The 13,008-nt window shown below is 36.9% G+C and overlaps 1 long non-coding RNA gene across 1 annotated transcript in view; it reads left to right on the top strand.

Annotated features, from left to right (window-relative positions):
• LOC134470458 (uncharacterized) overlaps window positions 1-13,008 on the top strand; it is a 56,639-nt gene that overhangs the window by 34,961 nt on the left and 8,670 nt on the right. The window contains exon 2 of the long non-coding RNA XR_010039349.1: window positions 7,158-7,258. This is a non-coding gene — a long non-coding RNA (uncharacterized LOC134470458). The remainder of the gene's footprint in view (window positions 1-7,157; window positions 7,259-13,008) is intronic.

Genomic DNA, 13,008 nt, shown 5'->3' on the forward strand with positions numbered 1-13,008 from the left:
GTGCTGTGGAGCCTGATTCTAGGTTTCTTATTCCCTGGGTGACCTTACATCTCTAGATCTGCACAAGAAATTTCTTGTCCCACAATGAATAAATTTATTTCTTTATCTTGATCCTTAGGCCAAAATTAAAGGCATAAATTAGTTCTTGACTTAATTTGATGACTGCAACTTGCAGGAGTTCAGGCTGATTATGTGCCCCTGACTGTGGTTATCCCACTGAGCCCACTATTAGAAAATCTGAAAAAGTGAGATCAGTGATGGAGTTGAATGTGCTTATTATTGGTTTCTAAATTTTATTTGAATGACACACTGACACTTTATAGTGCTTGGTTGCCCATCGGGAACATGTGGGGCAAGTCAAAAGGCATAATATCCCCCAAAAAGAATAACATTTTCTTAAGACATCTGTTATTTCAATAATTTTATTTTTGTACTATTTCAATAATTTAAACACTGGTAAAATTAGCATTTCAGAACATAAATTTGTTTAGGATTGTATTTTATAAAATATATTAACTGAAATGTCTTTCTTCAATGTGTGCTGGGAGTTGTAAAAAGTGTTTTAAAAACATGAAACTAGAGAGTAAGGGTAACCACCTACAACCTTCAGTAAGATAGAGGCTAATTTACTGCCATGTAATTCTTAAAGTAAATTCAACTGACAAAGCATAATTCTAATTCTGAGAATTAGGGATCATTTCTACGTTTTTGATTAGCTTTCAATCTGTATTTTTATTTTTGCAGATAAAATGAAGCCTAATAAAATGAGTTCTGGAGAATCAAAGTGTTCAGAGTTGGCTGTTTTCTACTTATAGAAGATATATTTATCCATCAATCACCAATTTCTTGCAGCATTTTGGTACAAGTAGAACAAACAGAAACTGCAGTGACAGTTGAAAAGAATCCACAATCAAAGGTTAACAAACCATCGGGCTGGGGATTTAGCTCAGCAGCATAAGCACCTGCCAGGCAAGCATGAGGTTTCAAGTTCAATTCCCAGTAACAAATAAATAAATAAATAAAAATAAAGCATAAAACTATCATAATTACGAAGAAGGACTAAAGTTCAGGATCTCTTCTCACGTTGACATGATTTGTTTGTTTTAATTTGTTTATCTTCTCTGTTTGCCTTGTTGAAGGGTTGTGAATTCTTAAACTTCATGAGTCACCAAGCTGTTCTGTACTCTAGATATCTTTCATTCAGTTAGATTGGGTTAACAAATCTCAGAGTAATGTAGGAAAGTACTAGCTATTTTGTTGGTTTAAAGACCCATCTATTTAAAACAAACAAAAAAAAAGACCTATCTATCACGGGTTAAGACTTTTATAATACTGAATAAGAATGAATGATCAGAATTATCAGAATTACTGGTAAAATGAATAGGTTTTTGAATGTTGTCGTAATGTGAAATGTCAATAAAAATTTCAAGGTGTTTAAACTCAATACCAGTATATGGTTTAAGGATGTCTCAGTGTTTCCACCACCCTTTGTCTAGGAATATGTTACTAATTGACTTGCTTCTTCAGCATTACGTGCCAAACACTATTTCTCAGATGTCTCTCTCTTTTCTAAAAACATACTGAAGGCAGATCAGTTTTTTGGCCTTGCATCACATGTGGTCACATAGAGTATTTAACACAGTACATGCTTAAAGAAGTAGGTTTCTGGATAAGAAATTTTTAAAGTCTGAACAGAGATATCTAACAAAATGCCTGTTTCTAAGGACTTACAGAGATTGTGTTCGTGAAGTTTCTGGCACATGCTCTGGAATGAATGAATGCAACTTTCTTATTTTCCCCAACACTATTGTAACAGTCAGCAGTCTACTGTCCTATCTCTTCTCTGCTAATTCTTTCTGTCATATGAATAGACTCTATTCAATGTTTTCCTGAATTTTACAGCAGTTTAGGAATTATGGTCAGATACAAAAATGGCAGGTGAGAATTTAGACCTTACTTAGGACATTATCATTCCCAGGGATGCTACCTGTTTATTACATTTTCAATTGAAGGAGATGCCTCAGGAAACCTCCGATGGCCTTTCATTATTGAGGTAAGTGAATTTCTGAACTGGAAGCCTGAGCTTCTTTCAGGTGAAGCCTAACGTACTGTTATGGATTAGAAACTGGTGGTCAACTTAATGACAGCTGAATGAAATCAGCATAGTGCTGAGCATAGATGTTCCACCTGAGGAAAACTGACAGCTTAAGTAGAAACATGAAGAAGGAGAGGCTAGGCCTTGTGGATTCTCCAAGTATTTATTTTGAGCCATTGTTTCTCCTAGAAGAGCTCATCATGAGTAGCTGTTTAGGATTGTATTTTATAAAATATATTAACTGAAATGTCTTTCTTCAACGTGTGTTGGGAGTTGCAAAAAAATTTGACTATTGTCATTGGAGGAGCTCAGGACCTTGTTGGTGAGAGTGGCTTTGGTTCACTTTGAGGGAGCTCTTGCCTTAAGCATCACATCCTTGCTCCAGAGGGGAAGATGTGTGCCATTTAATCTCCAGGAAAACTCATCATGCTGGCTTTCTGGCATGTCCTCAACTGTTCTTATATTTGGGGGAGCTCAGGACCTCGGTGTCACTGAAGATGTCTGTGGTGTTTTTCAGGAAAGCCCTGATCTTTATTATGAGCATGACTTCTCAGCTCCAGGATGTAACCCTCAACCTACCAGCACAGCTCCTGCTGGCACAGACTTTCTAGCTTTTACCACTGACCTTTGGGACTTTCCAGCATGAATCTGTAAAACAGAGAGGTGTGATTCCTTCTTGTGGACTCTAGACCTCCAGCTGGACTTTGGGGAGGCATTTCCTGGGCTCTATGTCTTCATCTGAACTCATGCAGGACATTGCTGTGGGATCCTTGGCTAAATAGTCTATGTCTTTAGTGTTGTGGATAGATTTCCTGCACTTAGGTTAAGTCTGGGTGACCATCAGAACATAATTTTATAAATTCTGTGTTCTGATTCTAATCATTTTCCTCACAATCCCTGATTATAATACCTATAACTGAAAGTCTAAGAATTGTGATATTCTGCTGTAGCTAGATTTCTTATTTTATTTATCTTGCATCATATTCTATAAACAACAAGTGTGTGTGTATACAACTGCCCATACAATCTGAATATTTTCAGTGTAAGGAGAAACAGCAAGCATGCATCCAATCTTACAGTAATGTGTCACAAGCTGTCTTATAAAAAGCATAAATAGAGAAGAGTGCTAAGTTTTAGTATACACAGTATGTTACACATATAAAAGGATGAAATATTAGTCCAAATAAGTGTTAAATTTACCCAAGAAAATGCGTAATATACATAAGACATTTCTTCAGTCAAAATGATACTAGACTTTGCCACATTCTTTTAATTCCTTTAATTTTGACTTTATTTACAAACATTACTAGACATTTGTATGTACGAAGACTTATTTAAAAATAAATGCAAGGAAGAGATTCCAGTTATTAGTCTGTATCTGTTTTTTTTTTTTTTTTTTTTTTTTTTGCTGCTGGGGATCGAACTCACGACCTTGCATTTGCCACGCAGGGACTTATGATACTGAGATAAACCCCCAGCCCTTGTTTTTTATAACTCATATAAGTAGTTATTTGATGATGTTAAATCAAAGTGAAATTAGTTTATTTTCAAATCAGTATTTGGGAAGTGAGTTAAGTAGATTATTTGAAGATTATAATATTTATAAATATAAAGTTTCCATGTTATCTTCATGAATAAAATTTAAAATTAATCAAAATATCTACTACTTTAAAACCCAAAATATATATTCAACTTCTCTCTCTCAGGTGTGGGTGTAGTTCAGTGACGGAGCAGGTATTTATCATAACATCCCTGGGTTCAGTCTCTGACACTAAAACACAATATATTCTGAAATTTCTAGTATACAATTTGCTGATATGAAGAGAAAATAATTTGAGCTATTTTAGTGTTTTATAGTTCAAAAATTGGAAAATTTATGAAATTAAATGTAACCATTCATATATTTTATATTTATTTTAAGAACATAGAAATAGTTCCTATTTTCCTATACATGACAGACCTACTCAGTCTCATTGTATAGGTACTTACACTTCAAAAAAATATAACCATATACATTTAGTAAAAAAGAGGTTTGGGGCTGGGGATTTAGCTCAGCAGCATAAGGGCCTGCCTTGCAAGCAGGATACCAATAAAAAACAAAAAACACCAAAAAAAAAAAAAAAAAAAAAAAGAGAGGTTCAGGAAGTGATTTATTTTATTATTATGAACATCTCCTTTGTAATTAAAATTTATTTGATTTTACCTTGATAGCAAAAGTGTTACTACTTTTATAACATTTCTTTTCAAAAAAAAGTTAAGGTATTTTTCTGGAGTTACTGTTTGGCCACATGGTGACGCTGAACCCTGTGGCAGCACCCAGCACTTCTCAAGCTGCTCTGTGCTTCCCATATGCCTTGCTGAATCCCAACCATGTCAACAAGCACTATTTTAAATTTTGTTCAAATTAGTAAATATGTTCATGGAAATATGAGAAAATTATACACAATGTTTTGAAAGCTCCATTTCTCACTTATGAAAAAGTACTATCAGAAATATACTTGATTTGCGAAACATAAATTTTTTCTCTCTCTCTTTTCGTACCAGGAATCAAACTCAAACACAGCACTTTGTGCTTGCCAGGATTGCCAGGTGCTGCACTGCTGAGCTGTATCCCTGACCCTTAATAACAATATTTTGTTATATTGTTTTGAGAAAGTTACAATGCAAATTGTATAAAAAGCACTGTAGTTGATGTATTTGAATCAGCTGATCTGTCTGATATGCTATTGGTTGTGATGTAAAACTTGTTTTAACTTAGTGAGAATATCAGATGGGGAAAAATCTGGGAGTGTAGAAAGAGGAACTTTCAAGTCAAAACTGAAATAATAGATTCGTCATAAAACTATTGTCTTCCTTTCTTTCTCTGGAACACACTATGTATTTTGACACCCAAAGGCTAAAGAAGGCACACCAAAGGCTAAAGTTTATTCTGGCTCATGCTTTAGAGCATGTTCATCTGGCATCATGGCCGAGAGGCATGGTGGTGGGAAGTTGCTCACCTTTTGCCAACTTAGATACACAGAGCCAAGAGAAGAGTTGAGACAAGAGATGTGACTTTTCAGTTCGTACCTACAGAGATGTTTTTCTTCTGTTCAGGCCACGTGGAATGTCAAGGCAGCCATAAGCCCCCATAAATCAGTCACCTTCCACATGTTCCACCTGTGAACCAATAAAACCTTAGGAGAAGATCTAGATATAAAGTATAACAGCCATTCACTGTTAGTAGCCTATCCTTCCTTAGTTCCCCTTACTACCATCCAGGTGACAAGCCACCCTGGGACCAGTCACCCACACCCTTGGATGTGTAACTGCTGATCCAATTCAACTGAGCCTCTCTTACTCAAGTGGACAGAACCAACCAATCAACCATCCCAATTGGCATTCACTGAGAGCAAACTCCAGCTCAGCCCCACTGCATGAGGTCTGAGAGGCTGCTGGGCGCTGGAGGACATAGGGAAGGTGGATTTCATGCTTACTTAGGACTTGTCAAATTAGAATAGATTTACCAGGGTGTTATGATTTGTATCTATACTTCCTCCTATGGCCTCATGTGCTCAGAGGTTGACTTTGTGGCTCATAGGAAAGTATCTTATTGGTGGGGGTGGAGTTGCTGTGGTTGACATGCTGTCAGGAAGCAGGTTCTGGTTAGAAGAGGCAGGTCATAGTGGGCATGACCCTGAAGTCAGAGACTACGCAGGATCCTGGACAAAACCAAAAAGACAGTTCCAGGAACAAAGAGCTCTATTTTAGCCTGCATCTCTCCAGGAAGCTAATGTCCTCCTGAGAGTGGAGAACAAAGCCCTGTTTTCCACTTTTATACTACTTTAATTCTATGGGGCAGTTTTCCACTGGAAACTTTGTAAAGTTACAAAAGCGAAATCAATGATTAAAAGGAATGCACAGTAACCAAGGGGCAGTGAGTTCAGACAGAGCTTTTCAAGTCTGCAAGGCTCCACTGACATTACCTCACAGGTGAACCCAGACACGTTCAGGGTCAGGACCATCATCTCCTCAGGGAGCTTAGCTGTGATTTCCCCTCGGAGTTTGACTGCACAGTTAACAACCCATGTTGCTTCTGTGAGCCTAAAGTTTCTCCAAGTTTATAAAATGTTCCCCTTAACAGTAACAGTTGGTTCTGTTCTCATTCTAGTTATTTCTGTGATTACATAGGCAAATGATTTTCCTTAAACTTTTGTTTTTTATAGAAACTATGGAAGTATTGTTAATTGATGTGTGAAAACTCAAAATTAATTCGTTTAAGTCCAAGTATCTCAAAATGGGTCTGTACTTATAGATGAAGCTTTAAGGAAGTAATTAAGATAAAATGAGGTCATTCAGAAAAGTTTCTCATCCAATGTCATTGCTTTTCTTATTAAAAGATGAGAAAGTGTTTTTATGGAGTGAGATTTTAGAAGAGGCAGCAAGGGGGTTTTAAAAAAAGGAGATCTTTGGAGGTTTGGAGCCACCTAATATGTGATTTTTTATTTTTTTTGTCAGCCTTAGTTACCTGATGCTGGGATCATAATTACTTTATGACACTGTGTTGGACTATTTTATATGAACCTTACATTTTAATGATAGCATCTATATTAATTAGTGTATCTGGGTAAAATGTCTGGTAAACAAAATCATATCTTTCCATTTTTCTGCATGTGCAAGATGTTTCTTCCAGTGCCTTGTCCTCTGTGTGCTTTGCTGGTTTCTTTTTAGTTGGATGGGAGTTTGCTGCTTCTATGCTTGGACTCTGAACCAAGTGAATGCAGACCCTCCACCCTGTCTATGCTGCTCAATTGAAAAAGGTGGTCCAGTTCCTTAATATCTGCAGGGAATTTGAATCTCAGAAGTTATAATTTCTCCAAGGGAGCCAGGCATATTACTTTTTCTCAAATGATGTCAGTTGAACAGAGATACCTCCTGGGTTATCAGTTACTCTGTCACACAAAAGCAGAATTAAGTAACAATAAGCAAAAATAGTGTACAAAATATAAGTAAAATACAGCTAAAAGAAAATTGTTCAAACAGAGTGCTGATACTGATCCTAATAACCTCTGTTTATCCATAGAAGTTGTCAACAAATATGTGAAAGCAATCTGTGAAAGGAGTCCCTCTAATGTGTCTAGAATTCTGTTGCTCTTCAGAAACAAAGCAAAAGACCTTTCTTTGGTAAGTAGCCTCCAGTTGACAGTGCTTCTTCAGAGCAAACCCTTCAATGGAATTCAGGACAGATATGTCTCATTTAGTAAACTGAAGACTTATATTTCTATGCTTGGCATGTGCATTACTATTGCTTATTTCAGCTTTGGAGAAAAAGGTCTCAGACACCCTCCTTGTTATTTGCATCTCAGTGAGCAGTTGGTATGGTGGCTAAGCAGTCATCGTAGGACTCAGTTAAAGGTTACAGCTCACTTTTGCAAGGAAAATATCAAAATAGAATAAATGCTGTCTAGGCATAGTCACATGAACATAATTAAGATATTAATTTACTTAACATGTAGAAATTATGACACAGAAACACACACATCACATTAGTCTTCCTTCCACCACCAAATCCTGTGTAAGATAGAGCAGCTCTTACGATGTGGAAAATGACACAAGCCATAGCGTTCAGTGGAGCAGTACAAAAAGTAGCCTATATGACAGTGCCTGTAATCCCAGCATTCTGGAAAACTGAGACTAGAGAATTGTAAATTTCAGTACAGCACAGAAAATTTAGAGAATTACAAATGCCCTGTCTCACAGCTAAAAATAAAATAATTGGAAAGGTGCCTGTGATATAGCTCAGTGAGAAAAAATTGGATACAATCCCCAATACAAACAATTAGACAAACAAAACCAAAAAGAAAGAAAAAGAAAAAAAAATTAGTCTGAGACTCTGTGTCATTGAATAGTGAATAGTTGGTAACTGACCAGGAACATCTCTTAAGAGCAAAAAATAGAAATCTTTCATCAGTCTTTCTTGCAGTGATTTATCTTATACTTAGTAAGTTTTGTGACAGTATTTTAAATTAAAAGTTTAAACAAGTTCTTTTTTTTTATTTTTTGCTACGCATTGTGTACTTTGTAGGACATTTTAAGACTTTTTAAATATATATTTTGCCTTCTTACTCTTTTAGGTCAAATCTAGATTTAAATATTGTTTTCCATTATGTTTCATTACAAGGTTTCTTTGCAGATTTTCTGTTTAACTCTGAAGTTTTTTCTGTGAGTCTTGTTTATAATGTTGATTTGTCCAAAAAGAACGTTCGCACATATGCTATTGTGAAAATTTATATTTTAATAATGATTCCTGGAAAGAGTGCTATGCCAGAATGCAAATTTTATTCATGAAAATATTTCTCTGTGGCTCTCACATGTAATGTATTAAATAACTTTGCCTGAGGAATCATATATTCTACAGAAACTATTCTAGAAGATAATTATATATACTTGGCTCCATTCATAACTGTTTTATGCTCTCCTGTAGACTTGCTGAGATTTTAAACTCTATGACTGACTGTAATTGTTGGGAACTATAGAAGAGCGGTTCACTCTGGGATACCCACTGTATTGCTGACTTCTTTGCTCTAAGGCATATAATCATGCTCCTTTCCAAAATTTAGTCTTCAATCTCTCAAATCATAGAAGGCTTGAACTTGAAATTTCCTGAGTGACTAATTCATATTAATTCCTGATTTTTGATAGGTGATATGAAGGTATGTACCTGGTAAATTAGTTTTTCTACAATGCTACAGTGAATTGTCCTTTGTTGGGAATGACACATAGCACTCAGGTAAATGCTAAAAATATACTCTGCACAACTAACATTCTGTTCGCTTATCTATCCTTCACTGAACATTATTAGAACCTCAGAATAAATTACTGTACAGTGTAATACAGCTGTAAGCACAGAGGACATTTTAATAAGAAGGTGCCATGACAAATTGAAAGGCAAAAAATTCATTAGGTATTTAAATATTAATACAATCAATCTTTTGTAAGAAATAAAACTATTTTTGAATCCCAGGAAGATGGAAGCTTCTCCAAAGATCACTTCAAATTGTGCATAATTAATACGGTCTTGACCATATCTCCCTCCTTATGGCTTTGCTACGTCATACCAGGAACTTCCACACTGTCTTAACAATTCTTGACTTCTCAGTAATGACGTGACGCCATGAGCTGTGTTGATGTTGGGAGAGACCAGGGCGCCGGGCGCCATCTTTCCCCACGTTGCTCCTTCAGCTTCTTCTAACTGACTGGACAGCTTGTTGCAGGGTCACTGTGACTCTAGTTGCCCGCGTCTTCTGCTCCACCGCGGTACAGAGGCAGCTCCACTACCATAGCAGTGCCCCTCCTTCCCGTGCTGCCGATGTTGCTGCTGCCTTCTTGAAGAAGAAAGGGTTCACCCACGGGGCATGGCTGAAACCAAGGCGAGAGGAATCTGAATCCATTGTGAACATCCCCAACCCCCATAGCCGGCCTTCCAGAAGATTCGGTGTTTCAGCCCCGCCCCCACTGGAACAGAATTGCAGCCTCTATATAAGCAGCCCTCTCAGCCTCTTCTCCAGTCAGTGTAAGGAGCCATCAGTGTGGTACACACCATGCCCCAGTGCTGTGACACAGGCCCTGGTGAAAAGAGCTGCTTTGGTGGCCCAGTAAACCTGACTCTGATTTATTTTTTGGGTAGTGTAGATTCTGAATGTCCTGGATATCTACTTTGGATTCTTATACTAAATTGTGTTGACAGAGTCATTAGTTAAGGAGAGAACAAAAAACACCTCCAGTTGTTGGCCTTGAAAATAATCAGGAGGGACCAGTATCTGGCAGAGTGGGTCCATGGTGTCCAGCACAATCCAACCCGGAAGGCTTGGCTGGCAGCTGCACTAACCAGTAGCCAGCAGTCAGCTGTTAGGGTCCCACTTACGTGCTGTTGGCTGGTGATATCGGAAGTCTTGTAGAAATGCATTTTGCTGATTCATGATTTCCATCCAAATGAAGCAAATAACCTTAGGCTCATTGGGAACAGCATCACAAAGGTGTGAAAGAAAGCAGTCCAGACTGATTTAATGCTGATAAAAATCAGTGGCAGTTTTGCTGCTAAAAATAAATATGGTGATAACTATAACTGTTTTCCATTTAAATGTTTTCCATTACTCAAGTGAGATAAATTATAATTAATTTATAATTTATAATTTATAATTAATTATAATTTATCTCACTTGAGTAATTAATTGCAGGTCTTTGAGAACATCACTTATTCCCAATGGATTGTAAATGACTGTGTGTGTGTGTGTGTGTGTGGGTGTGGGTGTGTGTGCAGGATGTGTGTTTGATTTTGAATTTCAACAAAAATTAAGTCTTATTTCACTTTCTCAGGCTCCATTTATTGCTAAAAATTGTCATTCCAGACACAGCAGTAACCCAAATAACACTCTCAGAATTAGCCATTATATAACAAAATAAACATTTAAAAACTTAGTAATAAATGATCGATAAGTTTAGTTTTTTCATATCTTAATGCAAACTAACATTAATAAACTTTTACTGAAAATTAGTATTTTTAAATGAGGTTTTAGTTATATTTAACACTTGAGTTAATTCATTTATTATGTTAGTTTTAATACAAAGACATAAATTGCTTTCTGGGATTTGACTTGCAAGGAGATGAAATCATGATGGACATATTATTTATTTTTTTTATTTTTTTTTAATTAAAAAATTTTTTTTTGAATTTCATTATCAAGTCTCTGCTGTAAAAACAGTGGAGGGAAGGGACTGGGGATTTACTCAGTGGCATAAGCACCTGCCTTGCGAGCACAGGGTCCTGAGTTCCATCCCTGGTACCAATTTAAAAAAAAAAAAAAAAAAAAAAAGAAAGAAAGAAACAATTGGGGGGAGGGAAAACACTTGAGAAACATCACTGCAGAAAGGCTGATACAGCAGTTAAAAACATGACCTGAGTTGCAGCACATTCTTAGCTATACTGAGCAGGTACCCCAATTTTGCCACAGCAGTCTCCCCATTCATAAACCTTGGGTGAGAATAGGATCTATCACACGCAGTTCAGGGACTGGAAAAATTAGTATTTGAAAAATATTTAAAACAAAGCCTAGAATGTGGCAAGTGCTATCCTTATAAAATAAAACAAAAAAATCTTAAATCACTGCATTAAATTCTGCATGAATCTAGTAGGTTTTTATCCCCACATACTTTTAAAATCTGCTACAGTAGATATAGATGCAGAATTCTGTGTCATTTTTATTCCCTCCTGTTATGTACACTGACACAGTGACCACAATTACTGCATAATTTATAGTGATTGCCTGAAGGAAGTTATAAACTAACTGCCCAACACTGCAGTAATGCGCACACAAAATACAATGACACTTTGAATGATTCAGTGTCACCTCTGTGCCTTCAACATCAGCCTCCGACCTCTACAAATAACCTTTCCACCTTTAGAAATATCATTCATTAATAGTTTTCTGAAGAGATTAATCTTGATCAACAGTTAATATCCTATTCTGTATTGTACTATTATCTTTAATTTTTTTTTTCTTTTGTAAGAGTTTGTATTCTTATTCTAGCCTTCCCTTATAGTAGCAAAATCTATCTGCACTTCTAAAATTACACAGAAAACATAATTGTGTGCATTCAGTACTCCATCTGGATGAAAAATTATTTCTAGTCAAACAGCATTCTTGGCATAGGGTTTTCCCTTAGTGACACACATTGATTTACCTACAAAATCTGTGAGAGTGTGTGCTGAAAGCTGCCTCAGTTCGCAGAGTCACATGACTTAGGCAGGGACTCCTGGAGGCCACAGCAGGAGTTCAATTTTCTTCTCTATTTATCTGATCTTCAATAAGGACTACAAAACCACTGTAAGCTTATATCTATTAGTTTCATCCATAAATTTTAGAGTGAATCATAGAGAGGAAAGTCTTACTAAACTTTTAATTTAACACTTTCACTCTTGCTTATATTTATATGGTACAGTCAGTGTATCATCAAATGTATCATAAAATAAACCTCCGCTGAGTTTGAGGGCAGTTCTTCCTCACTGTGACTCCTCTGGGTGCTGAAGCGGGGCTGAATGACCACTGAGGGCTCTTCTACAACTGCTACACATGAAGCGCTTCTGTCTGCTGTGCAGTCTCTAATGGATAACAAGGGACGAGTTCTTACACAAAGATTTTTCACAGTGATTGCGTATTGTACGGATTCCCTCCAGTGTGGCTTCCCAGGGGGACAATGAAGGAAAATCTCTCATTAAATGCTCCCCCACATTCATTCCACATATATGGTTTCCCTCCAATATATTCTGCAATGTGTAATAAGGTGAGCGTTACAGTTAGAGGATCATTCACACTGATTGCATTTATCAGGTTTCTTCCAGTGTGTATTCTCTGATGAGCAACTAGATGACAGCTCTGAAGGATTCCACACACTTATTGCACTCACAGGATTTCTCTCTGATAGGAATCTTTTGATGCCTAATAGGATGAGTCTTATATCTATAAGATTTTCCACATTTAATACATTCATAGGTTTTAATTGTAGAATAAAAAATGTCATGTTTAGTGAGGGCTAAATGCTTTGCCACACTGCTGGCAGTTGCATAGAGCTTCTCTCTGTGTGAGTGGCGGTGGGATGGGAGCTCCTGCTGGAGAAGTTTTCACCTTCCCTGCACTTGTGGAGTTTTGCTCCAGAGTAAACTCTTTCACACTTACCAAGGGCCAGGGAACCAAAAAGCCTTTTCACATTTGTCACGTTTAAAGGGTTTCTCTGTCCTGTGTGTTCTCATGTGGGCAATGAGATGGAAGCTAACTGAACAACTTTCCACATTCCCTATCTCTAAATAGCTTCTCTCCAGTGTGATTCTGTGAGGTTCCACGAGTCGGTTGTTTAGCTGAAGGACTTCCCACACTCAC

This window comes from Cavia porcellus, unplaced genomic scaffold (genome assembly GCF_034190915.1).
Source record: "Cavia porcellus strain 051 isolate PalLab524CR breed Dunkin Hartley unplaced genomic scaffold, mCavPor4.1 scaffold_15, whole genome shotgun sequence".
NCBI classification, from domain to species: domain Eukaryota; kingdom Metazoa; phylum Chordata; class Mammalia; order Rodentia; family Caviidae; genus Cavia; species Cavia porcellus.